This window comes from Papio anubis, chromosome 15 (assembly GCF_008728515.1).
Source record: "Papio anubis isolate 15944 chromosome 15, Panubis1.0, whole genome shotgun sequence".
In the NCBI taxonomy this organism is placed as follows: Eukaryota; Metazoa; Chordata; class Mammalia; order Primates; family Cercopithecidae; genus Papio; species Papio anubis.
Genome location: NC_044990.1, coordinates 8,940,342 through 8,954,160, shown reverse-complemented (window position 1 = coordinate 8,954,160; position 13,819 = coordinate 8,940,342). Strand labels below are relative to the sequence as shown.

Below are 13,819 nucleotides of genomic sequence, written 5' to 3'. Positions count from 1 at the left end.
ACATTTTAGGAGGCTGAGGTGGGCAGATTGCTTGAGCCCAGAATTCCAGACCAGCCTGGGCAACATGGTGAAACCCCATCTCTGCAAAAAAAAAACCAAAAATCAGCTGGGCTTGGTGGCACGAGGCTGTAGTCCCAGCTACCTGAAAGGGTGAGGTGGGAGGATCACTTGAGCCTGGCAAGTTGAGGCTGCAGTGAGCCATGAGCATGTCACTGCACTCCAGACTGGGTGACAGAGTGAGACCCTGTCTGGAAAAAAAAAGAGAAAAGATTTCCCAAGTGAGGGCCCAGTTCTTCTCCAGCACTTCTCAAGGCACCACCCACCAGCCAAGGGCACCCTCTCCCTCCCTCATCACTGAGTGCTCCCGGTCAGCCAGGAGGAGGGGTGTGAAGACCTCAGAAGGTTGATGCCTGCACTGCCTCCTTCGCAGGCTCAGAAGGTTGATGCCTGCACTGCCTCCTCCCAGGCTCACAGAGAAAGCCCCTGATCTTCAGACTGGGGAAGCATCTTTCATTCCCAGTATCCACAGAGACTAGCAGAATGTACTGTACAGAGAGGGTAAGATACTTGTAGAATATTCCTTGAAGAAATGAATGGAGAAACATTGACAGGGTATGGTTCTAATATGCTCGCAATGACCTCTTCCACCAAGTTTGAAGATATTATTTCCGTTTCCTCTCAGTCCCAGTGGTCCTGAGGCCCAGGTTGTAGCCACGGTTCTCTCACCCACCTGAAAGCAGACTCATAACTTCCCTGGATCCCAGCCACGGATTTTCCCTGAAACCAACTCTTCCTGTCTTGGGAAGCCGGATCTGGTCAGTGCCTGACCGTTTCCTGGGAGAGGCTCTGGTAAGGCCAGCCTCGGCCTTTCCTTCATCTACTTCTGCTCTAAAAGTTCCTCATTCTTTTTTCTCTTTAGACATTACATTATTTTTCCTGCTAAGTGTTACGGGAACACATAGTAATCATAGAAAATTTGCAAAATAAAAGAAAGTATAAAGAAACAAACCAACAAAACCCCTTCATTATTTCTAAAGGGCCTGCGTTTCTAGTCCTTGCTCCATTCCGGTCCTCTCCTTTCTTCTCCTCCTGCAAACTTCCTGCTCGTAATCCTCTTTGTGGGAGGATTCTCACATTAGCATTTCTGGTCTCTTTATCTTTGGAGCCAAATATTAGCATAATAATTAGCATATTATAACCCAATTACTTTTCAGTTACAAACAACCCCAACCAGATCGAGATTATTCTTAATTTGCATAGTTTTGGCAAGGGGGTGAGAGATGCAATGGGAAACTGTGTTGTTCTCAAGTAAACGCAACAAAGATTTGCTTTGGAGATGAATGTGGCTTGGAAACAAATAAAAAGATAAGACATAATGGGAGGATATAGAGGCTTCTGCGATGGGTGAGTGCTGTTCTGCCCAGAGAAGCGTGGAATAAATGATTTCTCACCCTCCCTTCCAGCCTCTTATAATGTCACATGGTTTCAGGAAAATAACACGGCTTATTGAGAGAGTTCTTTCATAGGAGAAGGGGCCAGCTGCCAGTTCCCTTTAGGTCTTCATGAAGTTCACCCAGGATCCCTGCCAAGGTCAAGAGGAGACGCCGAAGGACTTCAGGAGACTCTCCATCCCCATCCTCCCAGGACAATGCATCTAAATACCTACACAGGTGGGCATCAGTGAGCTAACACATGCTTGGTCAGTGTAACAGAATAACTAAATTGCCACTATTCCAGAATAGGCTTGCTGTCTAATTACCACAAGATCCCAAGAATCTATTGCAGATCTACCATATGGATAGAGCTGTACTAGGCAGATACAGCCTAGTTAATGAATGCCTCTTAGGATCAGTAGGAAAACGAGACCAAGAGAACTCTTATTGAGGGATCTGAATCTAGATATAAACAGCAGGATCACTACATTTTCTCAGAGAGGGCAAAATGGACTTTCTAGTGTTATGCAAATGTTGGATATCTACAAGCTTTCACCCCCAGACTCCACAAAGTACGAGTGAGCACTATAGATTTCACTAAACACTATGTTAGGGAGGTAGAGAGGAAGTGATAGAGCACAACACATGGCATTTCACTGCAAAATATCTTATTAGGTATCTCTTTCCTAGTTTTTGTTCTCAGCATTAAACATTTCCTCTTTAAATTGTTCATTTATTCAACAACCTTTCATTGGTTTCACCCTCTGGTCCTGCACTGTACTGAGAGCTTCTGAGGTTGTGGGGAGCCAAGCACATGCCTGGGTGGGTACAACACCAATGACCAAGGAGCTGGCCAGGCTGGTGGAGGTGAGGAGATACCGACCAGGGAGAAAGAAGGCAGGACGCGGGCAAAGGCAGAGATACCTCGCTGGCTGTGGCTGTGCAGTGTCATGCCAGAAGTGACAAAAGATGAGACGTTGCCTGCAACTGTGAGGGAGCTTTGCCTTCATCTCTAGGCACTTGGAAGGCCGTCAAAGGACTTACTTGCTGGTCTGGTTTCCATCTTTACTTTTGTCTGCCCTGGCCTCCATGTGTTCGGGAAATGTATGAGTGATATCTTCTAGCCAAAAACCTGTCACATATTTGAAAACAATAATGTTGCGTTATTTGAGTTTTCCTCTTTAGCTTCAGTAGTCCTGATTCTTTAGCCTTTCCTCATGGGGCCTCTTTTCCATCAGGCGTTCTGCCCTTTTGTTTGTGTCATTCTCTGGATGGTCTCAAGTCTTCCCGTGTACTTTGAAAAGTGCAATAATCCAAATGGCCTGTGGCTTCCTGTAAGAGAGAAGCATAAGAAAATGACTTCTAGCTTCCCATACAATATTCTCTTTAATGTGCTGTAGAATTATAATTTGTGCTCCAGAATGACATAATACGGTTGGCATATTTTCCAGCTTGGGGTGTGTTACAATTTCTAACCATTCCCCCTATTTTTACCAGCTGGTCTCTAGACAGCTTATATGAATCCACATCTATTGATCTTAGTGTGCCAGTTAGCATTACTGTCCAGGGGCCATTTTGTTTTAATCATCTTAGTTTATATTTTACTGTAAATCTCCCATAAATCCTGGATTCCTTCCCTTCTACCCACAAAAAATTCTGGTTCTAGAAAATAAGGTGCAGGGTGTCTTATGAACATGGCTTAAACAATGCATTGTCTACAAGTCTTAGAAGTAGCTAAAAGGCAAGCTCTGTGGATTATTTACAGGTGAGTTATCAGTGTCAAATCTAATTTCTGATTATTATGCAATTCCCTGTTTTAGGCACTCATCACTTTTCATTTCTTAAGGACTGTCTCGGTTCTTGGGCCTTCACTAGATTGTTGCTGTGAGGATTTGCGGAGTTATTTTGAAACCTATCAGCGATGCGTGACCTTCTGGCATCCTGATTCAGAATTTTCCATAATCTCCACTACTACAATTGTTAAATTGTTACCTGTGTAAAGCCTTCTCCTTTTTATAATTGAGTAAAATTAATTTCCTTTCTTCCTGGTGTAAATGTAGTTGATCTCATTTACCCTTTGTTAGGAAATGGTAATGTGTTGATTAAATTAAGGGTTTTACATGGATTTGGAATAGTTTTATGTGGGGAGGAGCTGCCGGGAGATTTTCTCAGAGGCTGATAAATAGCTAAAGAGAAATAGAGAGTGAACACTGACATGAAGACAGAAATACAAAGCTTTTTAGAATGTGCAAGCAACCGTTAGCTTAAGGACATCAGTTACATATGAATTTTAGCTTTGGATTAAGAGTTTTCCATTGTAAAGTTCAAATGCTGAGGACCTCTGGGAATGATACCACCATTTTTCTTCTGTTTAATCCTAACTAGAAAAAGGTAAGGGAGGAAATAGTGCACAGGGTTTTTTTTCTTCCCATTAAAACAAAAATTGGTGTAAAAAGGAGTGAAGTTATGGAGAAAGCTCAAATCATTATACTTAGAAAGATTTCATACATTAGAGAGAATACATTTAATAGAACAGTAACTTTTCTTTCCTTTCTTTTCTTTTGTGTGTGTGTGTGTGTGTGTGTGTGTGTTTATGTGTGTGTGTGTGAGACAGAGTTTTGCTCTTGTAGCCCAGGCTGGAGTGCAATGGCATGATCTCAGCTCACTGCAACCTCCATCTCCTGGGTTCAAGTGATTCTCCAGCCTCAGCCTCTCAAGTGGCTGGGATTACAGGCACCCACCACCACGCCCGGCTAATTTTTGTATTTTTAGTATAGACAGGACTTCACCATGTTGGCCAAGCTGGTCTCAAACTCCTGACTTCAGGTGATCCGCCCACCTTGGCCTCCCTAAGTGCTGGGATTACAGGCGTGAGCCACCGCACCTGGCCAGAACAGTAACTTTTCAATGAGCTTTCCCAACTGTCTCTCCGGTGAGAACCCTGTAGGGGATCCAGGGCAAGTCCTGCCACCCCATCGTATAGTGGGGGATGAGCTTGGAGTTCCAAAGTAAGGTAGAGGCTGAGCTAGAGGTGAGCCTGTGCACATCTTACGTCAGCACCATCTTCACCCAGCGCCATCACCAAAGATCACATCAGTAGGATTCAGGATGGAGACAAAAAGAACCAAGAGAAGGCAGTGAAGTCATTGCATAATGCTCATTAGTGAGGGTAACCACTGTTTCAAGGCTATCTTTGTCCTAGTCAAGGTGCTGGTGACACACTGAATGACACAGTGGACGCAGCCTGACATATCCCACTGTGAGTGCCACCGTGAATGAAGGCTAAGCTGAGAGATCTGAAAGGTGCAGTAAAGGAAGAGGGAGAAACTGGCAAGACAAAGGGGAATTCAACGGAGACGTGTAAGTGGCTCTTCAAATTTCATACACCTGACTGACTTAATGGCTAAAAACTCGATTGCTGTGCTTATTCATTTAGTCACTGATTTTTTAAAACAAAAGTATATTGAGCACCAGCTGCATGGCAGGTACCGTAGCTAGAGGCAAGAGATGCAGGGGGCATGGACATGGGCCCTGGCTGGAGCATCTTGGAAGGACAGTGGAGGCAACAACCATGTGGGTTGGGGCTAAGGTCTTGCCTGGTGGCATCTGAGCTCTCCCCAGCCTCCAAGTCTTCTCTCAAAGCCACAGCTTCATCCTTCTGCCCTTACCCCTTGCTGATTTGCCTGATACCCTCTCAAAACTCCCATTGCACTATGTCTTGTGTTACATGCTCCTCTGCTATTTAGTTTTTAGTGGATTTCTCTATTCTAGAGCATCCTTCAACACATCCAAAGGGCGGAGACAATGTCTTTTCCTGCACACGAGGCCTCCTCCATGGTGGGGAGTTTGTGCGTATTTTCATTTTTTGCCAACTCATCATCACAGGTCGATCGCCCTCGTATTCACGTGTCCCTTACAATTTTAGCAGATCCTCGTATCCCTAAGGATGGATCCTTTCCTTACAGAGGCTTTGCATACCGCGTTTCCCTAACAACTCTAAAAATGCAGGGTGCTTCTAGGAGTTTTGGTCTTCCCTTTATGGGGCTTGGGCAAGATCATAAACCAGACCTAAGGGTGCTCGCCTCTGTCAGGTGAAGAGGACACGGCAAAGCCACCTAAAATTGTCTCCTCCACTCGTTTTTCACATTATCTGAACCTCCACTATCATATTTACTCTTGTCACAGTCACTGTGTGAGAACTATAATTTTTTTTTTAAGTGGAAATGAGAAGATGAAAACGGAAAAGGAAAGCATCAGAATGCCAACCTTTGAGCCAAGAACTTTATTCAATTTTTTCCATGTCATATGGAATTGTATGTAGTTTCAGGTTTTCTTTTAAAAGCCTTTGGGCTCTTGAGTCAGGCTTGAATCCTAGATATGAATCCCACCTCTGCTCATTACTAGCTGGGTGATTTGGGACAAGTGGCTGAACCTCTCTGTGCCTCAGTTTTCTCATCTGTAAAATGAGATTAACAGCAGCACCTACCTCAGAAGGTTGTTGTAGGATTAAATGAGTTAATACAGTAAAGTGCCTGGCACATAGTGAGCGCTCAAAAAAATGCTGGCTGTTATGAGGAAAGCAGGATATCTGGGCAGGACTGACAAAGGAGGATGGCCGCACAACCACACAGATTTCTGTCAGTTGTCTACATAGTAACTGTTGCTTCCGAGCAGCTCTCTGGCCAAGCCTTGCCCTGGGTACCCGTGCACTAAGGACATGAGGAAGCCCAGTGGAAAGGGCACGCCAAGGGAGCGCTGAGGTCTAGGCCTGGCCAAGCATCTCCATAAGGGGCCCTCCGATAGCAGGTGGGAGGGCGAGATCAGGGCGAAGGGGGCCTGTGAGGAAGAGGGGATCATTACAGAGAGAACCAAGGGAAGTACAGGGTTGACTCAGCCCACTTAGCACCTTTGCACCCGCTGGCCCTGATGACCAGCCACAATCGTTCCATTTTGGGGCTTTTGGAGAGGTGGGGAGGTCCTGGGCCCAGCCAGGATGAGACTGGGGAGTGTTCTGCGGCTGAGTTTGGCTGTGTAATTAAAGCCCTGGTGTCTAGTGCCGAGAAGAAAAGAGAAAACAAGCGCTGGAACCCAACTGGCAGATGTGCTTGTTGTGCTGAGAGAAATTCACAGAGCCTCGGGGTGCCATCTGGCTGAGAGCTGACTGTTTGGATGATGCAGTTCTCACTTAAGGAGGTGAAGCATCGAACTCCCTGGCCCTGCCCACCTGCCTTTGCGTCTGGGTAGCTGTAGGTAAGGACACTCGGCAGCCCCAATGTAATGCCACATCCCAGTGCGCTCAGGAGGAAGCCTCCAATCTTTGTTCTCTGCCTAAGGAAAGAAAAACAGCTAAAACAAAGCATTCTAGGACTGACCTTTGGTACAATGCTGGAAATACGAAAGAAGTATAAATGTAACATTTTAAATTTCTGAAATGAGGAATAATTATTAATTTCATATATGCAAAGTAAGCCCAGTAGGCAGGCCTACCAGAGCAGTGGTCTCCAAATTTTGGGGTATTAGGTACCGGTTTCATGGAAGACAATTTTTCCACAGATGGAGAGCAGGGGGGGTGATTTCAGAATGAAACTGTTTTGTCTCATCCTCAGGCATTAGATTCTCATAAGGAGAACCCAACCTAGAGCCCTCACTTGTACAGTTCACAATAGGGTTCATGCTTGTGTGAGACTCTAATGCCACCGGCTGATCTGACAGGAGGCAGAGCTCACGTGGTAATGCTCACTTGCCCACTGCTCACCTCCTGCTGTGTGGCCCGGTTCCTAACAGGCCACAGACTGGGACTGGGACCCATCCGAGGCTGTGGACCCCTGTGCTAGAGACTCTCAGAAGCACTCTCCATCTCCAGATAATATTCTGTCCCTCCAATGTGAAGGAGACACAGAGCTTCCCTGATGGGGCCTGGCAGGTCTGTCTGTCTTCACACACACCCATCGCACAGAGAAGTATTCTGGACCCAGGCTATATCATGATCACTGTCAATTTTCAGAACATCTTCTGGGCTGGTGAACTGTGGTTAGATAATAAAGAGTTGCCAGTGAAATGCCTCAGGGTGTGGTTAGAAAAAAGAAAGAAAGAAAAACAAGTGGCAATATAGGGTGTGGGGGGAGGTGCGGGGAGGCTGGGTAAGTTTTCATCTCAAGAAGGAGAAAGGGAGAGGAGAAGAAATAAAAACTCTATATCTCATCTAGAGTGAGCCAGATTGGATTCCAAATGCTAACACTTAATGCACTAAAAACTGTATAATTCAAACATCTCGCAACACAGAAGACGGGTACCACGTGCGTAGCAAAACATAACTGAGCTGAGGTGCATCCCTGTCCTTAAACGAGGTTTATAAGCGAATAGTGGTGATGAAGGTGAGGATCTGAATACTCCAGAAAAGGAAAAAGATCAGAGGAGAGATGAAATGAGATTGGCAAATTGTTGATGATTGTTGAAACTGAGCAATGAGTGTTGGGAGGCGGGGATCATTACCTGACTCTTCTATCCAGGAGGCTGTTAGTGGACCAGGAAGTCAGGACAAGATCTGAGGTGAAGAGCTGGTGAGGAGTGAGACCGCCGCCAAGGTCCTCCTTGTTCCCCTGAGGAGCCGAGCTCTTTCTCTTCCTTCCTTTTAGACAGGTTCATTAAAGCTGGCCCACTCCACATGACCTAGAAGAACTCAACCCTGAAAGGTTTGCTCCATGGCCCAGAAGGACAACCTCGGACATCACAAGTGCAGGATTGGAGAAGGCATAGTTGGCATGCAAGATGTATTGATTTTTTTTACAAATCAGAGCTTCATGCTTGCTGCCGAGAACATTTCACCGGGCCAGGAAGCTGCTGCAGGGTTTCCAAGTCCTCTCCTCCACACCTGGACCTTAACTTAGAGAGCGCTCTCGGCCCCTCCTCCCACCCCCCTGCACCCGCCCAGGTGGGCCCCACGGCTCTCCACATCCACACCCACCTGGGCGTTGCTCTCCACCGAGGAGGCTCTCCCTGCTTTGCTGTGCTTTTTTCAACCTTCCTGCAGCTCCCCTGTTGTGGGAGGCTGAGACAGTGGAAACTGACCAGCTTCCCCAAACAGGCAGCTCCGAGAAGGCATCTGCTCCGCGTCTGCTCCTGCTGAGCCGAGGTCCAGCCCAAAGGCTCAAATTAGAGCTTGTTAGCCAATTGCTGAAAAACTGCAGGGGGACTCATTTGTAAGCACACTAATGAGACATCCCAGGATGGAAAGCCTGGTATTATTTTTTAGCATTTCAGAGCTGACACCCCAAACACCTCTATAACCACCCGCCAGTCTGAAGAGGGAACAAGCAGAGCTCAGGGTGTGGCGCCCTGCGCGGGTGGTAAGTGGAAGGAAGCGGCGCATGGGGAGGGTGCCTTGGGGACCAGCGGAGCGCAGCAAGGGGAGGATGCTCAGCTCTCACGCCTGCTCTGTCTTGGACATAATGAAAAACAGCTCTGACACAAGGAGTGTATCAGAACACCACAGCACCCTCTGGGACTGTGTGGGAAAACAAAAAACAAAAACAAGGGAGACTCCTACCCTTTTACCTCGAATGGTCCCTCTTAATGCCAGGCCCTTGAGCGTCTTGCTCTGCCACTGCATGGGGCAGGTGCAATGTGCTCTGTGATCTGTGATCTCCTTGCTCCATTCCTGGCAGGGGCTCTGCTACTGTGGGCTTTCACAGTAGGACTCCAGCCTTGCTGCACTCAGGCCTCACTGTCATCCAGTGGGCTGGAGCGGCCCAGCAGGGGGGCATGCAGGGCCTTTCCCTCTCTCCATGCCCTGGTCTCAGGTACACTGCTGCTGCATGCCAGCTCTTTTCTGCTGCATCCTCTGCAGCCACTGGACCACTTGTTTCTCCCAGGCAAATGCTGAAGAGATACTCTACTCTTCAGCAGATTGGCGCACACCTATATTTAGCCACATCGTGGAATATAGTGACGATGGTACTTTGTACTCAGGATACACGTTTTATCAGAGGAGTGTGATGCACTCTGCAAACATCACCAGCACAGCACCCTTGGGGAGGAAAGACCGTGCCAAGTCTTTCCAATCCCCAGGCTTACAGCTAGAGAGATTGAAGCCAGGGAGGTGGGCTGTCACCAGAATCTCTTAATGAGTCAGGAGGCCTGAACGGAATGATGAGGTGCTCCTGGGAGTTTTCCACCACACCTGCCTCTTTCTGAGCCTGCAGAGCCTATAGTTCCCCCTAGAGCTGGTCCTCTCTCCCTCCCTGGCACAAAACTGTTCCTTCGCTCACACAGCTGTCCCTGTGCCTGGGCACACTTGTAACTTGGCTTTAAAACCCATCTGCCAGCTCAGTAGAAACACAGACATGCTGTCTGTGCTGGGGCTTGCATTGGCATCACTGTGGTACCTCAATGCTCAGGACAGATATTTCCACTCAAATCTATACCTTGCCTGAATGGAGCTATGAGGGTGTGACCCAGAAGAAGTGCTGAGAAACTCTGTGTAAAGAGGTTAGTTCAGACGCCATCTCTTTTATGACACAGGGTAACCAATCAGATGCTCCACTTCCCAGAAGTGGCTGGACATAGCCAGCTCTGGAGTAGAGACACAAAGCTGTGGGATGAGGGGATCCTGCATAGGGATCCTCAGGGATTCCTTGGGCACAAGCAGGATCTCTCTTCTCAGAAAAAACCAACAATACCATATGTTAGAAGCTCAAAACCAACTGTTTCCTTTTCATTCTGTTATCACTGATAATTACTAGCATGCCTTTGCAGCAGATGCAATGGATGTGGCAACATTTCTCACACCTTAGCAAGGCCGAAATGGCAAAAAGCAAAGCCAGCCAAAGGGGCTTTGGGTAGATAGTGTTCTGTGTGGGGTTAGGACAGTGCTTTGGTTCTGGACACAGGCTTTATGTTCCCCAGACCCCAAAATAAACCGCAATACGTACCCTGTGCCACAACTGATGATTGTCACGACTTCATAGTGAGGTAAGGTCTATGTCCTTCTCCCTCAAACCCAAGCAGATGTTTGCAAATTCCTGTACCACACAATATGCAAATTCCTGTACCACTAGACATGATGGGGTATGACTTCCAAGACTAGAGTATAAAAGGCAATACCGCGTCTATCTTGGCACCTTGCGTTGCTCCCATGGGGAAGCCAGCCTCCATGCCCTGCACTCAGCAGCTCTGTTGGACAATCCTGTGTGGAGAGAACAGAGACCTCCAGCCTCCAGTCAGTCCCAGCTTCCCAGGCAGTTGTGTGGTTGGGCCACGTTAGGAGCAGACTGTCTAACCCCATCACGACTTCAAATGATGGCAGGCCTAGCCAACTCATGACTGCAATCGTGGTAGGGACCTCCCAGGGAGAACTACCAGACCAAGTCCTTCCTGAATTCCTCATCGACAAAGGCAGAAATCATTTTTGTTTTTTAAGCCACTATGTTTGGGGATGATGGTGTTATATAACTAAAACACCATGGGGCAATTCTAAGCAGAAGGGTGCGGTGAGATGATGTATGGGGGAGAATCAGTCTGGCCACTGTGTAGAGAACGGACTGCAATGGAGCAAGGATGGGGGCAGGATGACCAGCTATGAAAAATGGCCATCGCGGTAGTAGTTATGCCTACTTCATAGAAGCATTTAAAGTATTATGTGAGATACCAGAGGTACAGTGCCTCATAATGCCTGCCTCAGAGTAGTAGCAATGATGGGCATGTCTCATTTTATTTTGCTTGGCTCTACTGCACTCTGCAGATATCGTGTTTTTTACACGCTGAAAGTTTGCGGTAACCCTGTGTCAAGCAAGTATATCAGGGCCATTTTTCCAACAACAGTACTCACTTCATGACTCTGTATCATATCTTGGTAATTCTTGCAGTATTTTACATTATTATTATTACATCTGTTATGATGATCTGTGATCAGTGATCTTTAATGTTACTGTTGTACTTGTTTTGGGGTGCCACCAACTGCACCCATATAAGACAGTAAACTCAATCAATAAATATATGTGTTCAGACTGCCCTGCCAATAGGCCGTTACCCCATCTCTCTCCCTTTCCTTGGGCCTCCCTATTCCCTGAGACACAATAATATTGAAATTAGAACAATTAATAACCCTACAATGGCCTCTAAGTGTTTAAGTGGAAGGAAGATTTGCATGTCTCCCACTTGAATTCAAAAGCTAGAAAAGATTCCGCTTAGTAAGGAAGGCAGGCCAAAAACCGAGTTCAGCTGCAAGTGAGGTCTCTTGCTCCAAACAGTTAGCTAAGTTGTAAATGCAAAGAAAAAGTTCTTGAAAGAAATTAAACATGTTACTCCAGTGAACACATGAATGATAAAACAGAGAAACAGCCTTATTGTTGATATGGAGAAAGTCTGAGTGGTCTGGGTGGAGGTTCAAACCAGCCACAACATTCCCTTTAGCCAAAGCCTAATCCAGAGGAAGGCCCTAACTCTATTCAATTCTGTGGAGGCTGAGAGTGGTGAGGAAGTGGCAGAAGAAGAGTTTGAAGTTAGGAGAGGTTGGTTCATGAGGTTTAAAATGCCATATCTATAACATAAGAGGGCAAGGTGAAACTGCAAATGCTGATATAGAAGCTGCAGCAAGTTATGTAGATGCTGTAGCTAATATTATTAATGGGGGTGGCTACTCTGAACAACAGATTTTCAATATATTCAAAACAGCCTTCTATTGGAAAAAGAAGCCATCTAGGACTTTCATAGCTAGAGAGGAAAAGTCAATGCCTAGCTTCAAAGCTTCAGGGGACAAGCTGACTCTCTTCTCAAGGGCGAATGTAGCTGATGATTTCAAGGTGAAACAAATGCTCATTGACCATTCGAAAAATCCTTGGTCCCTTAAGAATTGTGCTAAGTTTACTCTTCCTGTGTTTTGTAAATTGAACACAAAGCCTGGATGATAGCACATCTGTTTACAGCGTATTTTGTTTACTGAATATTTTAAGCCGAAAGTTAAGACATATTACTCAGAAAAAAACATTTATTTCAAAATATTACTCATTACTTAGGTGCTCATTGACAGTCCACCTGTTCACACAAGAGCGTTGATGGAGATGGGCAAGGAGATGAATGTTGTTTATCTGACAGTTTACACACAGTCATTCTGCAGCCCATGGATCAAGGAGTCATTTTGACTTTCAAGTCTTATTATTTAAGAAGTACATTTTGTAAGGTTATAACTGCTTAGTGATTCCTCTGACAGATCTAGACAAAGCAAACTGAAAACCTTCTGGAAAAGATTCACCGTTCTAGATGCCATTAAGAACATCTGTGATTCCTGGGAGGAAGTCAAAATATCAACACTAACCAGAGTTTGGAAGAAGTTGATGCCAGTCCTCCTGGATGACTTTGAGGGGTTCAAGATTTCAGTGGAGGAAGTCACTGGAAATAGCAAGAGTACTAGAATTAGAAGAGAAGCCTGTAAGTGAGACTGAATTGCTGCAATCTCATGATCAATCTTGAAGGGATGAGGAGTTGCTTCTTATGCATAACAAAAGACAGTGGTTTCCTAAGGTGCTGTGAACATTGTTGAAATGACAACAAAGTATTTATTCAAATAACTTAGTTGACAAAAGGGTAAAATGCTATCAAACAGCATTGTATACTACAGAGAACTCTTCATGAAAGGAAGAGTCAACTGATGCCACAAACTTCAGTGTTTTCTTATTTTAAGAAATTGCCACAGTTACCCCAACCTTCAGCCACCACGGCCCGGATCAGTTAGCAGCCATAACATTGAGAAGTATCCTCTACCAGCAAAAAGATGACTACTTGCTGAAGGTTCAGATGATTGTTAGCATTTTTTTTAGCAACAAAGTATTTTAATTAAGGTATGTACATTGTTTTTATAGACATAATGCTATTGCACAGACTAGATTATACTTTAAACATAACTTTTATATGCACCGGTAAGCCCCAAATATGTGCAACTCACTTTATTGTGATTTTGCTTTATTGCAGTGGTCTGGCACAGGACTCACACTATGTGTGAGGTATGCCTGTGTTAACTATCATCAGGGTAGTCAAAGGTGCTATGAGAAGGTCGGGGTAGTGGGACACAGACAAAGGAGAATCCTTTTTTATTATTTTTTTTAGACGGAGTCTCGCTCTGTTGCCCAGGCTGGAGTGCAGTGGTGCAATCTCAGCTCACTGCAGTCTCTGCCTCCTGGGTTCACACCATTCTCCTGCCTCAGCCTCCCAAGTAGCTGGGACTACAGGCGCCTGCCACCACGCCCAGCTAATTTTTTGTATTTTTAGTAGAGACGGGGTTTCACTGTGTTAGCCAGGATGGTCTTGACCTCCTGACCTCGTGAATCGCCTGCCTCGGCCTCCCAAAATGCTGGGATTACAGGCGTGAGCCACCACGCCCGGCTGAGTGATTT

The 13,819-nt window shown here is 45.9% G+C and overlaps 1 long non-coding RNA gene across 1 annotated transcript; it reads right to left on the bottom strand.

The window, feature by feature from the left end:
* Nucleotides 1–203: 203 nt before the first annotated feature.
* On the bottom strand, nt 204–12,738 carry LOC110741668. Its single transcript, XR_002518264.2, has 3 exons — nt 8,398–12,738; nt 7,926–8,102; nt 204–2,765 (listed from the first exon to the last, which is right to left on the bottom strand). It is a non-coding gene; the product is annotated as an uncharacterized LOC110741668 (long non-coding RNA).
* Nucleotides 12,739–13,819: the final 1,081 nt, after the last annotated feature.